Source organism: Gossypium hirsutum, chromosome A09 (assembly GCF_007990345.1).
Source record: "Gossypium hirsutum isolate 1008001.06 chromosome A09, Gossypium_hirsutum_v2.1, whole genome shotgun sequence".
Classification (NCBI taxonomy): domain Eukaryota; kingdom Viridiplantae; phylum Streptophyta; class Magnoliopsida; order Malvales; family Malvaceae; genus Gossypium; species Gossypium hirsutum.
The window spans coordinates 46,194,342-46,212,687 of NC_053432.1; the positions used below are offsets into that span (position 1 = coordinate 46,194,342).

Below are 18,346 nucleotides of genomic sequence, written 5' to 3' on the forward strand. Positions count from 1 at the left end.
TCTCCTCTGTTTGCTGTCCACATTTACACCACTAATTGCTTTGCATTGCATAAGTTAATGGCTTCAGTGCAGTGCTTTGGATTTAAATGATAGTGGGATATGATAGCACCATACTTTTTGTCAGAATTCAATTCAGAATCTTCACCAAAACAAGTAAAACAGATGAATGAGTGGTACATACGTGTTTTGTGATGCTATAAACAATATCCCTCCTACTTTACATAAAAAATTATTTTAACTCTCCATCATTTATCGTATCTTTTAACTTTTAAACTTATAAATCGCCTTAAAATGTATGAGAAATATAAATTTTACTGATGTTGACATACTCCTCGACTATAAGATGAATACTACATCAACAATTAATTAATTATTAATTTTAAAAAAATAAAAAAAATTAAATTTTTTATTTTATTTTTACAAAATTTTTAAATAATTTTAATATAACTTTCTATATATATATTTAGATATTTCTCAATTTTTTTTAAAAATTAATTAATTGTTAATGTAACATTCCTATGGCGCAGTCCACATATATACCCACATTAGTAAAACTAATGTTTGTTAATTTTTTTTCTATTTTGTGATAATTTGACAAAAGAGTAAATTCAAAAAGTAAAGGAACAATAAATTAAATGAATGATTAAAATAAATTTTTTAAAAGTTTAAAAATTAAATAAATTATTATGCTTAAAAAAATTCAATCAGGATTTGGAAACTCTCTAAAAAGTTTCTATTATTAAAGCTGTTTTTGGGAAGTGTCCACTAATTAGACAAATAATTGCATTTTTAAACTCTCTTCTCCACAGTTAATTTAGGATAAGATTGGACTAGTTCCAGCCTGCCCAAGTTACTACTAAGGAAAAAGTTGCCCTTCAATAATTGAGAATTATATATATATATGTATTTCAAGATGGTGGCCACTAGCAACCATCTAATTAGTGCTGATCACACACAGATTCTCAGAATTTGACTGTCATGGATTAAAGCAGTTAACATATAGCTTGTTTTTTTTTTTTTTTTTTTTCCTTTTTATCAATTTTTTGAGTGACAAGAAAGAGTGGAAGTGCATATAAAACCAACCATGCATCATACATATTTCATTTGTAGTGCTGCATGTTGACCCACTACTAATATTTCATGTCAATTTCTGATGGTTCATGCCTGCCAATTCTAGTGCAAACAAGAAGAATCACAAAAAGCTGAGTGGAAAATTAAGGAAATATCTCACTAAGGCTTTCCGGATCTTGGAGCATATATTATTATATCATTCTTATGGTTTTTATTAAGTCAATGACCTAGCTACTAGCAAATATATAAGAACACTCACTACTTGAGTCTTTGGATGCTCATTTCACTCAAGGAAATTAAACCACACCATCCATCAATATCACTAATCAAGGCTTGGGGAAGAAGAAGAAGAAGAAGATGGTTAGGGAACTGAAAGTAATTAGTGATGTGGATGGAGGTGGGATAGGTGGTCTTTCCTAGTCTTATGGGCTGCTTTGCTCACCCTTTCTTCCATTTCAGCCATACTATTCTCTTGCGCGGATGGTGTATCCTAGGAGAAAACTGACTCAGGTGACACCAATTTTTATGGTGGAGGATGTACTGCTGGGTGTGGTGGTGCTGGTTGTGGTGCAGCTTGTGGTGCATAAATCCTTGATTTCAAAGCTTTAACATGTTCCATTTTAGCTTACTCATTCTGTCTTGAGCATCTTTTTGCTACTTTGAAACATAAAACTTCAAAGATGATGTACTAATTAGTACTAACTATAAAGGCTTATGCAATTACACAGATGCATTCTCAGGGTATTACTGAGTTGCAGGCTGAAGATCATACATATGTATTGCGAGGATATAGCAGTGTATGATTATAATTGATGAGAACAATTATGTCTATATAATGAGATCAAGTTTGAGTTGCTTGTTTATTGCTGTCTTTTCACTTCAGTCCAGTCATGCAAATCAACAAAGAATGTTCATATCGTTCTGCTGTCTACTCCAAGCACATGTTATTACTTAAAAGAGAATGTTTAAGCCAATAAAGTTTAAAGCCCTTGAAATTCAATTTACAGATAAAGAGTTATACTCATCGCCATGAATGAGTTGATTTAGAACTGACAGACAGACAAAAAGGCACAAAGTCCCCTCAACACTTGCATTTTTTGTTTTTATTTATTATTGCAAAGGTCAACTGAATAAATGTTATTATGGATTAAATCAACTAAATGATAATAGTGGCAGCAAAGAAAACAACCCATTTAATTGAAGCGTGTAAAACGTTTGCATTTTTCATTTTTCTTTTAATGGATATTTTATTCCCATTTTTTAAATATTTATTTGCTAAATATCTTTATATTATGAACAGAAGGTCAAGATGGCCGAGTTGGTCTAAGGTGCCGGTTTCAGGTACTGGTCCGAAAGGGCATGGGTTCGAATCCCATTCTTGACAAGTTTTTGTATTTTTGCCGCGGCTGGGCTAACGGCCCACTATAACTATTTACCTTAATTAATTGGATGAAACTATTTAATATCATAGTATATTTTTTAAATAATTAACATAATAATAGAAATATAACAAAAAAATAATTAATAGTAAAAATAGTTGATAAAATAAATTTTTTTTATATTTTATAAAATTTTTAATCATTTTTATGTTAAAATAATTATATCTTTATTTTAAAAAAATAAGAAAAGTGTTATCAATTCAAAGATTAAAAGATGTTATATATTCGAATAATTAATTTATCAAAATTTTAAATAAAAATTCTAGCATATAATAATGATTCATGTAAATATAAACAAGTGTTGGGTGCAATGATAAGTCAAATTGTATTCTTAAAGAGAGAACACATGTTTTAACCTTGGAGATAATATTGTTGGGAAGAACAATCATAACCCCGAATGTAACGCCCCAAATCTTATTAATTTGGTTCTGTAAGTTTTGACACAATTGTGTATTTGCTTCAGTGGTTAAGTGTTTTGGGTGTGTGTGTGAGGTTCCAGTTCAACTTTGCAATAGAGTTCCAAAGGTAGTAGAATTCTGAGTAGTTACCAGAGATGGGTCTAGTGGAGGAAATTAAGGGATTGAAGGGATTTACCAAATCGATTTAGTTTCTTTTTTTTTTCAAACTTTAGTTTTCTCGAAATTCTCTTTTGGTTCTGACATTAATTGCCTTTCTCCCTTTCATTTCTGCCGAAATTTCTTCTTCTATCTTTTTTTTTCCGTTACTGGTTTCGTCTTTACTGTTCACAACGATTCCTTGTTGTCCAATCGAGTATCGTGCGAATTTGGTAAGTGGTGTTGGTGCCTTGAAGTTTTGGTTTTTAAAGTAATAATTGGGATTTTTTTTGTTAACTGTTTTGACAGCCGGAAATCTGGTGCGAAAGGCTGTTCTAGTGCTGAATCGTAGTGGGAAGCGTTCGTGTTTCGCAAGGTAAGGGTTTTACACTAGGGAAGTGTCTAATCTGTTTTGAGGTTTTTCGTTCAGTTCGTTCGTTTAAGAGATTAACTGGGTAAACGTGTTCAATTATAGGCTTGGGTTTGCTTCGGAGTGATTATGCATCGAAAACGAACCAGGTATGTACCTGAAAACACAGAAAACGAGTAGCGACAAAAGCCGAAAAACAAAACTGTCGATGCCACATGGGCGTGTGGTCACTCGTGTGGTAGGCCGTGTAGCAGTACACGACCGTGTGGTCGATGAACTAGGCCGTGCGCGAGTGACACGGGCGTATGACACGACCGTGTGACGGTCGGCGAGGTCATGTACAAGGCACGGACTCGACCAATTGGGTCGTGTGGGCTACATAGGCATATGGGTCCACACGGGTGAACCACATTGGCATATGGAATTCTGGGCTAGGCCGTGTGGATAGGTCAATTTGGGCCGTGTGGGCCACATGGGCGTGTGAACCCATTTTTCTAGAATAATCTGTAAGGTTGCATGGGTTGCCCAAGTCGATTGTGACCTACCATAGGGTCGGTAAGCATTACTTAGACCCTTGATTCTGTTATCTGATTATGTGATATATGTATTAAGCATGTTACTCTTAGCATGTGTATCTGACTGATTGTATGATCTGTTAAATTGCTTTATAACATGCCATATTTGTATGACGCATTGCATCGGGGTGGGGTTGGTGTTATGATGGAGGAAGTATTTTCAAAGGCTCTCAAGCTTGTTACATGGCAGCTTAGCTACAATTATCTGATTATGTGCCGCATTTCAGTACAGCACGATATGTAGGGATGGGTGGGTCGATTTTATCCCCACACGGTGTGTTGGGTTGGACGAGTTGGTGTGCGGGACTGGTGGGCATGATTCTGTTATTCTGCTCTGTTATGCATGTTATATCTAAGATGGGCTAAAGCGCAGTTCGTATCTGATTCTATATCTGAGTGGACTAAGGTTCACCCGATTCTATAAAGGGTTCAGGCCCGAAATAACTATTATTGGGATATATGACTGACTTCTGCTACTGTGTATATTTTCTATGAGGATTACACACTGACTTTGTGAAAACTCACCCTATTCTTTTTAATCTGTATAAGTAATCCCCAGACTTGATGGACCGGTGCAGCAGAGGGCTCAATAGTGACCACTACTATCGAACTGCTTATTTACAACTTTTACGGTTACATCGCTTATTTCTTATTGGTATTTTATGTATGACGGACTTTGGGATTGTTTGGGTTTTAATTTGGGATTTTGAACTGTTGATTATGGATTTATAAAGTATAACATAACAAAGTATGGTTTTCCTAAAATAAACTAAGACTTTTCGTAAATGAAACGGTTTTCAAAAATTATTTGGGTTTCAAAAGCTTCCACCTAAAAGAAATGTTTTAAATCAAATCAATTAGAACACGGTTTCCTTAAACTAGGTAAAAGTTAATAATTGGAACGATTTGAAGGTTAATGCATTTTCAAAAATACTCTCATGTGACATCTCCAGATTCAACCATAACGTTCAGGCCGGGTTTGGAGTGTTACATTTAGTGGTATCAGAGCCGAGTTGTAAAAAATCGGCTGTAGATTTGGGTTTTAAAGATTGGTTTTAAGGAAATAATTTGTAAATAATTTAAAAATTTTTTGGAAAAAGTTTATGGTACACCGAGTCTCCGACGTCGATCCTGCAAGTTTCTAAAACTCTGTTTAAAATTGACTGAAAGTATGATTAGAATATACTGGAACTACTTTAGGTAGTGTATTACACTAAAAACACTTTAGGTAATGTAAACTAAAAACTATAGTGAGACTACTACTCGCGATAATCGACTCTGAATATTCTGATAATGTACTGCATAAAATATCTGTTAATAAAATACCAGAACTGTTAACTAATGCATAAAACTGCTAATACAGATAAATTCTAAAATTTACGATCAGTGCACGTGGTACTCGTGGACGGGGTACTAAATGCCATGCCAGAAGCCGTAGAGGGGCTCAAGTCGGGTCCTCGTCATCTGAGAATCTGCCTAACTTAGATATTAGTGAGATACTGGTATTACCTGAGACAGAGACTGGGTCTCGAGATCTTGTGATTGGGGATGACGTACTGTCTTAAATCATGTTAAGGATTTTAGAAAGGGTCGCTGAGCCCAACACTAGATTTGGGGCTGAGGGTTGGTTACAGAACGACTCCAGTCCAATGAGGCTCAGTTATTCAGAGGTTTCGCTAGAGTCGCCCCTAACGTGGCCAAGTATTGTATGGAGTCCACAAAGAGAATTATGGATGACTTGGACTTTACCGCTGAGCAAAAACTTAAAGGGGTTGTTTCACTATTTCGCGATGAGGCATATCAATGGTGGCTGACCGTTAAGGAAGGCACTCAGCCCGAACGACTGACTTGGGATCTCTTTAAAACAGCCTTCCAAGGTAAATATGTGGGGGCCAGTTATACTGACGCTAGGAGGCAGGAGATCTTTAATCTCACTCAAAGAAATGATTTAGTGGCCGAGTATAAGGCCAAGTTCCTGAGATTGAACCGTTATACGCGAGGCATGGTGACGACCAAGTATGAGCACTGTAGTCAATTTGAGGATAGTCTCAAGGATAGTTTAAGAGTTCTGATAGCCCTGCAAAAGGAGCGTGATTTTTCTGCTCTAGTTGAAAAAGTAAAGATCGCCGAAGAGGTAAAGCCCATTGAACGCCAAAATCGAGATAAAAGAAAGACTAAGAGGGATTTAGAGCCCTCGAATTCTGGGATGAGGCCTAATAAAAAGGCCAGGACTAATGGGCCAATAAGCGTTGGGCCTCCACTGCACCTACTACGGTGGCGCTTTGTGGGCACTGTGGTAGTCACTATCCGGATGAGTGTTGGAGGACTGTTGCACCTACTGAGCATTGTGTTAGAAGTTTTCCATTAAGAACTAGTCAGATGCAAACTCCGGTTACTGACACTACACGACCGTCGAGAGTAGTTCAGCAGCCACCTAGGGGCCGAGATCAAGTCAGGGGTGGTAACGGTATGGGCCAATGGCAGAGAGCATCAGACAAAGGCGCTGTATCAACTGAGGCGAGGCGGCTTGTTTTGGTTTATGCTGTTCATCGCCGTGAGGATAGAGATGCACTAGACGTCATCATGAGTACGTTTTTAATATTTGATGTACCTTATCTTACACTGATAGACATAGGCTCTACATACTTATATGTAGCTAGTACTATGTCTGAATCTTTGGGGATTCCATTCCAGAGTACTGATAGTGAGGTAACTGTGTTAAGTCCTTTAGGGCAAGCTGTCCGGGTTAATAAGTTATATAGAGACGTTTCGCTACAGGTCTAGGGACAGTGTTTCCAACTGATCTAATGGAGCTTCCGTTGGGGAGTTTGATCTGATTCTAGGGATGGACTGGCTGGTTAAACACCGAGTGAGTCTAGATTGTGCAACGAAAATGGTTGTCTTGAAGACCGAGAAGAACAATGAGGTAGTCGTGATTGGGAAACGATGTGACTATCTGACTAATTTAATTTCTGTGTTGGCGGTAGAAAAGATAGTACGGAAAGGGTGTGAGGCATTTTTGGCCTATGTTAGTATTTCTGATTCTGAGGACTCTTCGGTTAAGGATATCAGAACCGTGAGGGACTTTCCAGATGTTTTTCCTGTGAAACTACTGGGGTTACCTTTGAGCTGAGAGGTAGAGTTTGGGATTGAGTTGATTCCTAGTACAGCTCCGGTGTTTATCGCCTCTTACCGAATGGCACCGAAGGAGCTTATAGATCTTAAGGCTCAGATTCAGGAACTGTTAGATCGTGGGTTCATTCATCTTAGTGTGTCTCTGTGGGGGGCACCTGTTCTGTTTGTAAAGAAAAAAGATAGGACAATGAGGATGTGCATCAATTATCGACAACTGAACAAGCTAACAATCAAGAATAAATACCCACTTCTGAGAATAGATGACTTATCCGACCAATTCAGAGAAGCCTTTGTGTTTTCTAATATCGATCTACGATCAAGATATCATCAGTTGAGAGTAAAGGAAGCTGACGTGCAAAAGATGACATTTAGGACTCGTTATGGACATTACGAGTTCTAGTTATGCCCTTTAGTTTGATTAATGCACCAGCGGCATTTATGGACTTGATGAACCGTGTGTTCCGGCCTTATCTGGACTAATTTGTGGTGGTATTTATTGACGATATCCCGGTATATTCTAAGTCTGAAAACGAACACGATGAGCATCTCAGAGATGTTTTACAAACTCTTTGTGAGAACCAGCTATATGCGAAGTTCAGTAAGTGTGAGTTCAGGCTCCTAGAAGTGACCTTTTTAGAACATGTGGTGTCTACTGAGGGATTCGTGTTGATCCTCGTAAGGTTGAGGCTGCGTTGGATTGGAAACAGCCAAAGAATGTGTTTGAAATTTGTAGCTTTCTTGGGCTGGTTGGATATTATCGATGTTTTGTAAAAGGGTTCTCTTTGATCGCGGTTTCGATGACTAAGTTGCTGCGTAAGGGAGTTCCTTTCGTTTAGATTGATACACAGTAGAAGAGTTTTGATAAGCTTAAAACTGTTCTGACTCAATCTCTTGTTTTGATACAGCCTGAGCCTGGTAAAGACTTCGTGGTATACAGTGATGCGTCACATGTGGGTCTGAGTTGTGTTCTGATGCAAGACGAAAAAGTGGTGGCTTATGCGTCTTGTTAGCTCAAGACTTACGAGATTAATTATCCGACGCATAATTTAGAGTTAGCGGCGGTAGTCTTTGCGCTGAAAATTTGGAGGTACTATCTGTACGGTGAGAAATCTACTATCTACACTGATCACAAGAGCCTCAAATATCTCATCACCTAGAAAGAGTTGAATCTTAGGCAGCGTAGATGGGTTGAGCTGCTTAAGGATTATGATTGCACCATCGAGCATCATTCTGGTAAGGTCAATGTGGTGGCTGATGCATTGAGTCGGAGAGCCATAATTGATCTGAGAGTGATGTTCGCTCGACTTAGTCTTTTCGACGATGGGAGTCTGCTAGCTAAACTTCAAGTGAAATCGATATGGATTGATCAAATTAAAGAGAAACAGTTGGGGGATAAGTCTCTTGAGTTGCGTTCTGTTAGGTTGAGAGTGGTGCTACTACTGATTTTGGGATTAACAATGATGGGGTACTGTGTTTTCGCGATCAGATTTGTGTACCAAATGATGAGGATTTGAGACTGTCAATTTTGAAAGAAGCGCATAGTAGTTCTTATGCTATGCATCTCGGCGGGAACAAGATGTACCGAGATTTGCGAGAATTATACTAGTGGCCAGGGTTGAAGCGTGAGGTTACTGACTTTATTACTCATTGTTTGACTAGTCAACAAGTTAAGGCTGAACATCAGTTACCTTCGGGTTTGCTGCAACCAGTTAAGATACCGACGTGGAAGTGGGATCGAGTAATGATAGACTTTGTTAGTGGGTTGCCTCTAACACCTACTAACAAGGATTCTATATAGGTCACTGTGGATCGATTGATAAAGTCTGCTTATTTCATTCTGGTCAGGACGAACTTTTCTCTGCAAAAACTAGATAAACTCTACATTTTTGAAATAGTGAGGCTACATGAGGTACCTGTCTCGATCATCTCTGATAGGGATTCTCGTTTCACGTCTTGGTTCTGGAAGAAACTACATGAGGTTTTGGGTTCGAGGTTAGACTTCAATACTGCTTTCCATCCTCAGACAGATGGTCAGTTGGAAAAGGTGATTCAAATACTAGAGAACCTGTTGAGGGGCTGTATTATTGATTTTCGAAGCAGTTCAGAGAAGTACTTGCCCTTAGCAGAGTTCGTTTACAATAACAACTAGCAGTCTAGTATACAGATGGCACCTCACGAGGCACTGTATGGTTATAAGTGTCGCACTCCCTTATGCTAGACTGAGTTGGGTGAACGACGTATTCTGGGTATGGAGTTGGTTTTTGAGACTGAGGACAAGGTCCTTTTGATTCGAGATCGGTTGAAAGCGGCTTCTGATAAGGAGAAGTCATATGCAGATTTGAAGCGTCGAGAGATAGAATATTCCGTGAGAGATCTAGTATACAGATGGCACCTTACGAGGCACTGTATGGTTGTAAGTGTCGCACTCCCTTATGCTGGACTGAGTTGGGTGAACGACGTATTCTGGGTCTGGAGTTGGTTTTTGAGACTGAGGACAAGGTCCTTTTGATTCGAGATCGGCTGAAAGCAGCTTCTGATAAGGAGAAGTCATATACAGATTTGAAGCGTCGAGAAATAGAATATTCCGTGAGAGATCTAGTATACAGATGGCACCTTACGAGGCACTGTATGGTTGTAAGTGTCGCACTCCCTTATGCTGGACTGAGTTGGGTGAACGACGTATTCTGGGTCTAGAGTTGGTTTCTGAGACTGAGGACAAGGTACTTTTGATTCGAGATCGGCTGAAAGCGGCTTCTGATAAGGAGAAGTCATATGCAGATCTGAAGCGTCGAGAGATAGAATATTCTGTGGGAGATCTTGTTTTCCTTAAGGTTTCGCAATAGAAGAAGATTCTGAAGTTTGGTCGCAAGGACAAGTTGAGCCCTTGGTTTATTGGGTGGTACCGTCTGAAATGAGTGGGGCCAGCTACATACCAGTTGGAGCTACCTCCAAAATTAGATCGCATACATGATGTTTTCCATGTCTCGATATTGAGGCACTACCGCTCTGATCCTACGCACATTATTCCTGTGGAGGAGATTGATGTTAGACCAGATCTAACATTGGAGGAGGTGCCGGTTCAGATTTTAGATCGCAACGTTAAGGTCTTGCGTAGGAAGTCTATCCTCTTAGTGAAGGTGTTATGGCAGAATAATAGCACTGAGGAGGCCACGTGGAAGCCTGAGGATGCGATGCAGCGACAATATCCTCACTTATTTTGATCAAGTAAATTTCGAGGCCAAAATTTTCTTTTAAGAGGGTAGAGTTGTAACGCTCCAAATCTTATTGATTTGGTTCTGTAAGTTTTGACACAACTGTGTGTCTGCTTCAGTGGTTTAGTGTTCTAGGTGTGTGTGTATGAAGTTCCAAGTTTAAGCCCTAGCTTTGGCGAATTTTGGCTTTTTCCTAAATTAAGCCTTAGCTTCTAGTCAGAATGTTTATATTAAAATATTTATAATTTCATATCAGAATAGGCTTGCTGGTTTAGTGGTTCAGACATGTGTTGGTGTGTTAAAGGTCTGGAGTTCAAATCCTTGCGTGAGCGAATGAGGTTTATTTTTGTTCAACTCTGCAATAGAGTTCTAGAGGTAGTAGAATTCTGAGTAGTTGCCAGAGATGGGTCTAGTGGAGGAAATTAAGGGATTGAAGGGATTTACCAAATTAGTTTAGTTTCTGTTCTTTTTTCAAACTTTACGAAATTCTCTTTTGGTTCTGACATTAGTTGTCTTTCTCCCTTTCATCTCTACCGAAATTTTTTCTTCTATCTTTTTGTTTTCCGTTCGTGGTTTCGTCTTTGTTATTCACAACGATTCCTTGTTGTCTAATCGAGTATCGTGCGAATTCGATAAGTGGTGTTGGTGCCTTGAAGTTTTGGTTTTTAAGGTAATAATTGGGATTTTTTTTGTCAACTATTTTGACAGCCGAAAATCTGGTGTGAGAGGCTATTCTAGTGCCGAATCGTAGTGGGAAGCGTTCGTGTTTCGCAAGGTAAGGGTTTTACGCTCAAGAAATGTCTAATCCGTTTTGGGGGTTTTTGGTTCAGTTCATTCATTTAAGAGATTAACTGAGTAAATGTGTTCAATTATAGGCTTGGGTTTGTTCGGGAGTGATTATGCATCGAAAACAAACCAGGAGTATACCCGGAAACATAAAAAATGAGTAGTGGTAAAAGCCGAAAAATAAAATTATCGACGCCACATGGGCGTGTGGTCGCCCGTGTGGTAAGTCGTGTGGCAGTACACGGCCGTGTAGTCGATGAACTAGGTCGTGCACACGTGACACGGGCGTACGACATGGCCGTGTGATGGCTGGTGAGGCCGTGTGCGAGACACGGACTCGACCAATTGGATGGTGTGGGCCACATGGGCATGTTGGCCCACACGAGTGAACTACACGAGCGTGTGAAATTCTGGGCCAGGCCGTGTGGGCCACACAGGCGTATGAGTCCACACGGGTAGGCCACATGAGTGTGTGAGCCTATTTTTTGGAATAATCTGTAAGGTTGCACGGGTCGCCCAAGTCGACTGTGACCTACCGTAAGGTCAGTAAGCATCACTTAGACCCTTAATTCTATGATCTAATTATGTGATGTATGTATTAAGCATGTTACTCTTAGCATGTGTATCTGACCGATTGTATGATCTGTTAAATTGCTTTATAGCATGCCATATTTGTATGACGCATTGCATCGAGGTGGGGTTGGTATTATGAAGGAGGAAGTATTCTGAAAGGCTCTCAAACCTGTTACCTGGCAGCTTAGCTGCAATTATCTGATTATGTGTCGTATTTTGGTACAGCACGATGTGTAGGGCTGGGTGGGTCGATTTTATCCCCATACGGTATGTTGGGTTAGACGGAGTTGGTCTGCAGGGCTGGTGGGCATGATTCTATTATTCTGCTCTGTTATGCATGTTATATCTGAAATGGGCTAAAGCGCAGTTCGTATTTGATTCTATATCTGAGTGGACTAAGGTTCACATCGATTCTGAAAAGGGCTCAGGCCCGAATTAACTATTATTGGGATATATGACTGACTTCTGCTACTGTGTATATTTTCTATGGGGATTACACACTAAGTTTGCGAAAACTCACCATATTCTATTTAATCTGTGTAGGTAATCCCCAGACTGGATGGACCGGTACAGCGGAGGGCTCAACAGTGACCACTATCGAATTGCTTATTTACAGCTTTTGCAGTTACATCACTTATTTTTTATTGGTATTTTATGTATGATGGACTTTGGGACTGTTTGGGTTTTAATTTGGGATTTTGAACTGTTGATTATGGATTTATAAACTACAATGCAACAAAATATGGTTTTTCTAAAATAAACTAAGATTTTTCGTAAATGAAGCGGTTTTAAAAAATTATTTGGGTTTCAAAAGCTTCCGCGTGAAAGAAATGTTTTAAATCAAATCAATTAGAACACGGTTTCTCCAAACTAGGTAAAAGTTAATAATTGGAACGATTTGAAGGTCAATGCATTTTCAAAAACACTCTCATGTGACATCGCCAGATTCAGCCATAACTGTAACACCCCCTACCCGTATCCATTGCCGGAATAGGGTACGAGGCATTACCGGAGTTTACTGAACATTTTCAGATAGTTCTGAGTCATTTATTATTCAGATTTTGAAAATAATCATAACATCTTTCTATTGGGCCCTCGAAGCCCCAAACATACACTAGAAACCAACTGGAATTAAATCGAGATTATAGAAAAAAATTTCAAAAAATCTTAAATTTTATTTTCATCTAAGTACTTACCATTTCAATGCTCCTTATAATTAAACATGTTACCATTCAATCAATAGCTTGGTACTTGTCTAAGCGTCAAACAACATCACTGTTAGTATACTTGCACATATTTCATATAAATTCAACATTGATATACTTATTTTCTCGACATGTCACACTTGAGTTTAATAATTGTCTTTACTTACATAATTTCCTTGTATCAACATATCAAAGACAATCATATATGTACATGTCATGAAACATATCATTCTTTTACCGTTTTTTTCATAACTGTATATCAATCATTTCATTATATCAATATTTCATGCTCCATCATTTCCATATATTTTATGTATATTTATTCCGGTAAAGTTTATATCAAACTTAACATAAATTATATTCCATGTACTTATTCTTATTTCATTTATCTATCTTCATAATTATTTCATACAACTATTTTGTACATATATTTCCATATGACCAGTTCTTGTAAGCATTTCACACAACCATTTCATATAACCATTCGTCATCCGGTACATATTACCTGAATATCAATTGTTCATTAGATGTCATAGCGTCTCCCATCCACGGTCTTATTTATCTTTGACATGATGCCATAGTGTCTTTCAACTATGGTTTTACTCATTTTCTGTCATGTTGCCATGGTATCTTTCAACCATGGTCTTACACATTTCATATCAGGTTGCCATGGTATCTTTCAACCATAGTCTTACACATTTCATATCAGAGAGCACACTCTCGCGAACCTCATCCTTACAGTGGGATTACCAGTCCAGGCTAAATCCCCTATAATATAAACTCATAGAGTATTGTCGGGATTATCAGTCCAGGCTAAATTCCCTGCAACGACAATTACTCTAATGAGCTTGGATCTGAATTACTAGTCCAGGCTAAATTCAGACCCTAATTCGGATTACCTGTCCGGGCTAAATCCATTTTCCACATATTCTTCGAGAGGGCTATATCAGGATAGGATCACCCGTCTGGGCTAGATCCTTTTTACCATCAATTCCCTTTCAGAGGTTCATCGAATTTTTCTTTCATTCAACTGGGATTTCTTCCCCCTTTTTTTATCAAATATATCAATGTTTTATCAATTTTCATATAATAAACATTCAAATCATATTCATGTAAAAAGCATACATTTCAAGCATTTAAGAATATAATTCAAGTTACACGAACTTACCTAGCGAAATTGCAGAAATATCAAGATTTAGGGGCATTTTGGTAATTTATCATTTTCCCGATTTTCACTCGATCTTAAATTGACAATTTTATTCAATTTATTAATTTGGATAATAAAACAATTCATTCCCTTCAATTTGGTCATTTTTGACATTTTTACAAAATTGCCCCTGAAGTTTTACTTTTATTCAATTTAGTCCTTAAGCCTAAAACATGCAAATTAGCCATGCTAGCTGGATATTCATATATATTTTCCTCCTCCTCCTCTCCATTCCACATCCTTAATGTATATAACACACTTGTAAGTAACATCATCTATAATTTTTATTATTTACTTTTATGAATATTCAAGCTGTCCGTCTGTGTCATAGTCACTAAATTATTTATATCTGGAGCTATAAAACTCCAAATTAAGATCCGCTAATTTTATCTGAAACTAGACTCATATATATTCTTACCATAAAATGTTCAGAATTTTTGGTTTATCGAATAAGTACAGTTTATTCTTTAAAGTTACTCATGTTCTACTGTCTGACAGTTCTGACCTTTCTTCACTAAAAACTAATTATATCCTTGTACAGAATTTGAATGATGTTCCTGTTTATTTTTCTTGAAAATAGACTCATTCAAAATTCTAAACTATAAATTGAAGCCCATAACTATTTCAATCCAATTTTTGATGATTTTCCAAGTTCAGAACAGGGGAACCCGAATATATTCTGACTTTGTCTCACAAAATTCATTATATCTCATGATTTACAAATCCATTGCTTACACCGTTTCTTCTATGAGAAACTAGACTCAATAAGATTTAATTTCATATTTTTTCATCTTCTAATTCGATTTCTACAATTTATGGTGATTTTTCAAATTTACTCTACTGCTGCTGTACAATATTGTTTTAGTGCAAGCAAGCTATTTATTACCATTTTTTCCCTTAAGCTTTAATAAATAACAATTTCGTCCCTACTCAATTAGCCTCTCAATTGAGCTGATTTTTCTCAATTAACACTTTATTATATCACTTTAAACTACTTTACAACTTTTGGAAATCATAATTTCAGCACTAGACTTTAATTCCAAACATTATCACAACTAGGTCCTAAAATCAATTTCCATTAATTTTACTTAAAAAAATTATCATAAATCAAAATTAAAGCTTCAATTCTATGTTTATTCATCATATGTTTCCAGCACTCATCCATAAGAACTTTAAATATTAGCCCTTCAACGTAGAACTTATGAATTACTTAACTTGAATTTCTATCAATTAAACCCTTATTTCATCATTTTACTCAACATGAACATTATCTAGAAATCTATTAACTTTCAAAATATCAACTTAATTTTATCAAAATCTTGTTTCAAAGCTTCTAAAACATCAAAATTAAGTAAAAATGTCTAAATTAACTTACCTATTAAACTTCCAAACATTACACCTTCAATTTTCCCTTTTCTTCTTTCTTTTCTCTTTTTCATTCTTTCCTTCCCCTGCTCTCTGTTTCGTTTGCTTTGTTTTCTTCATTTCTGTCCTTTTTTCATTCTTTTTCATATATATATATATGTATTTATACTTAAATAATAAGTATTATTTATTTATTTATGTGTATATTATTAGTACATTTGTATTTATTTATAACCATACATTTGTCATTATTTAATATATTTATCATATAAAATCTTATAATATAATTATTTAATTAATAAATATATTTTATAAAATAATAAATATCTATTTAATATCTAATACATGTTTTACAAATATATGTATTTTTATCCATACACTTGTATATTTTATTTACTATACATTTGTCTTTGTACTAATTTATTTATCATATAAATATCTTATAATATAATTATAATAAATTAATTTAATATCATTTTACTAATAAATATATATATTTTATAATTTGAAATCTAAGTAAAAATCTTATGCTAAATGGCATAATTTCCATTTTGGTCCATTTAATTTTCTTTTAATCTATAATTAAACTTTCACACTTTATTCAATTTAATCCTTTTATCAATTATCCTTAATTAAGCTAAATTCACTTAATTAAACTCTAATTAACCACTCAATTAACTTTTTAAATTTTTTTTATAATTATTTACGGATCCATTTTTCAGTAACGAAGACTCGAAAATACACTTTTTCCGATAACCGTAAAATTTGAGTTATTACAATAACGTCCAGGCCGGGTTTGGGGTGTTACACGAAACATGGACTATAAAACGAAAAATGAAGAATACCAAAAAATACGACACATGAAAATATAATAATTTAATTCGTACTTATAATATATAAAATTCATACATAATTTATTAACCAATGAAATAAATAAATATGTTATATCCTTTCGTCAAGAAAACACGTGTTAGCACAAGAGGTATTGTTGACTCTACATTGACTTCCTGAGCATGACCGCCCGTCCTAATTGTGAACATACTTCCAATACAATAAAAAGTTTATTTAGGTTCTACTAACTTATATTGATAGAATCTCATGATACGTGCATATGATTATCCATTACACATTTAATGGGATTGAATTCTTCTACCCATATATACTAGTAGACAAGGGGACCTCTCGTATAAATACCTTAAAAAAATTATGCATAGAGGATCGACCTTTTTGCAACCTGAGCACTTGTCTTCTCAATTAGCCTATCATTTCTGGCTCTCGACCTCTACGGATGAATCAACCTCCATTATCCACTCCGAACTCCTCTTTATCCTCCTCTCTTATTTTACTCTATATCAACAAAATATAAATAATGATATGTGAAAATTACTTAATTATAAAATACATAAGTTCTTAATGAATAATAAAGGTAGGCATTTTCAGTAAAAAAAAAACATTAAATGTTAATTATAAATATAAGGCATAACATATAGATTGACCCTTGAATTTTTTTTGGATCAAATTGATCCTTGAGGTTACCATTAGTTACACAATTGTTCCCTTACAGTTAACATCATTTGTTTTTAAACAATTAGATGAAGTGGCGAAATTGGGATGTGACAAGTGGGCAAATAAGGGAATGACATGTGTCTTCTACTTTATTATTCTAAAATTTTTAAAATATATATAAATATATAATAAAAAATTCAAAAAAATAAAATATATAATTCAATAAAAATAATAATTTTCAGAAAAAATAAAAAAATATAGTTAAAATTTAGAAAATTTTAAAAAATGTATACAAATTTCAAATAATTTAAAAAATGTTTTATAAATTAAAAAAAAAACTTGATCAGTCAATACCTGGTGAATGTCAGTCAATCTTTTGAATATTTATAATACTTTTTCCTTTTTTCAATTTTTTGAAAATTAAACTAAATTTTTGAATTTTTTAAAATTTTTTAACTTTTTTTTTATTTTTGTAAATTTGTAACTATTTTTTATTGGTTAAAATTTTAAAATATTTTTTGAAATTTAAACTATTTTTTATTTTTAAAATTTGATTTATCTTCCATTTTTGAACTTTTATAATATATATCTTATTTTTTTAATTTTAAGTTTATTTTTTTATTTTTTTAGAATAATTAAAGAGAAGACATGTTCCTCTATTTGTCCACATGTCACATCTATGTTTATGTTATGTTATTAATCGTAAGCATGAATTTATGTAATAGATATCAACCTCAAAAAATCAATTTGATTAAAATAAAACTTAAAAGCCAACTTAAAAAAATTTATCTAATTTAATAACAAATGTAAAATATACAATACAAATTTTGAGAGTTCAATCCTATATCTTTTGGATGTTATTTTTAAAGGTAAATGTAAGAATGAAATAAATAAAGTTTCAAGCACTATTATTTACTAAATATTTAGTATTAAAGGAAAAACTATTTTTCTGTTAATATTATATTATTAAGATATCATAACTAAAGAACCTAACTACTTTTTTAACTCATTTCTTTATTCTTTTTTAAAATTTCATGAAAATATATAAAATTTGTTAACTCCCTTTATAATATTTTATGTTTGGATGAATTATATAAATTTATGTTATTTCTAATCATCATAACATTTACTCATATATTATGATATAATATGAATTTTATTGAAGATGATAATATAATTTTTTACTTCGAATTTAACAATTACATTTAATTTAGTATTTGTATATTTTTATTCATTTTGGCATCTAAACTTAGCAATTAGATTCATTTTAGTTCATGATCTTGAAATATATAAAAAGTTCGATGACGTGACACTCTGAGATTATGCCACATCATCACTTGAAAATTTA

The 18,346-nt window shown here is 35.0% G+C and overlaps 1 non-coding gene across 1 annotated transcript; it reads left to right on the top strand.

Moving 5' to 3' along the window:
* The first annotated feature begins 2,374 nt into the window (after positions 1-2,374).
* TRNAL-CAG (transfer RNA leucine (anticodon CAG)) lies at positions 2,375-2,455 on the top strand. The gene has a single exon. It is a non-coding gene; the product is annotated as a tRNA-Leu (tRNA).
* The last annotated feature ends 15,891 nt before the right edge of the window (positions 2,456-18,346 follow it).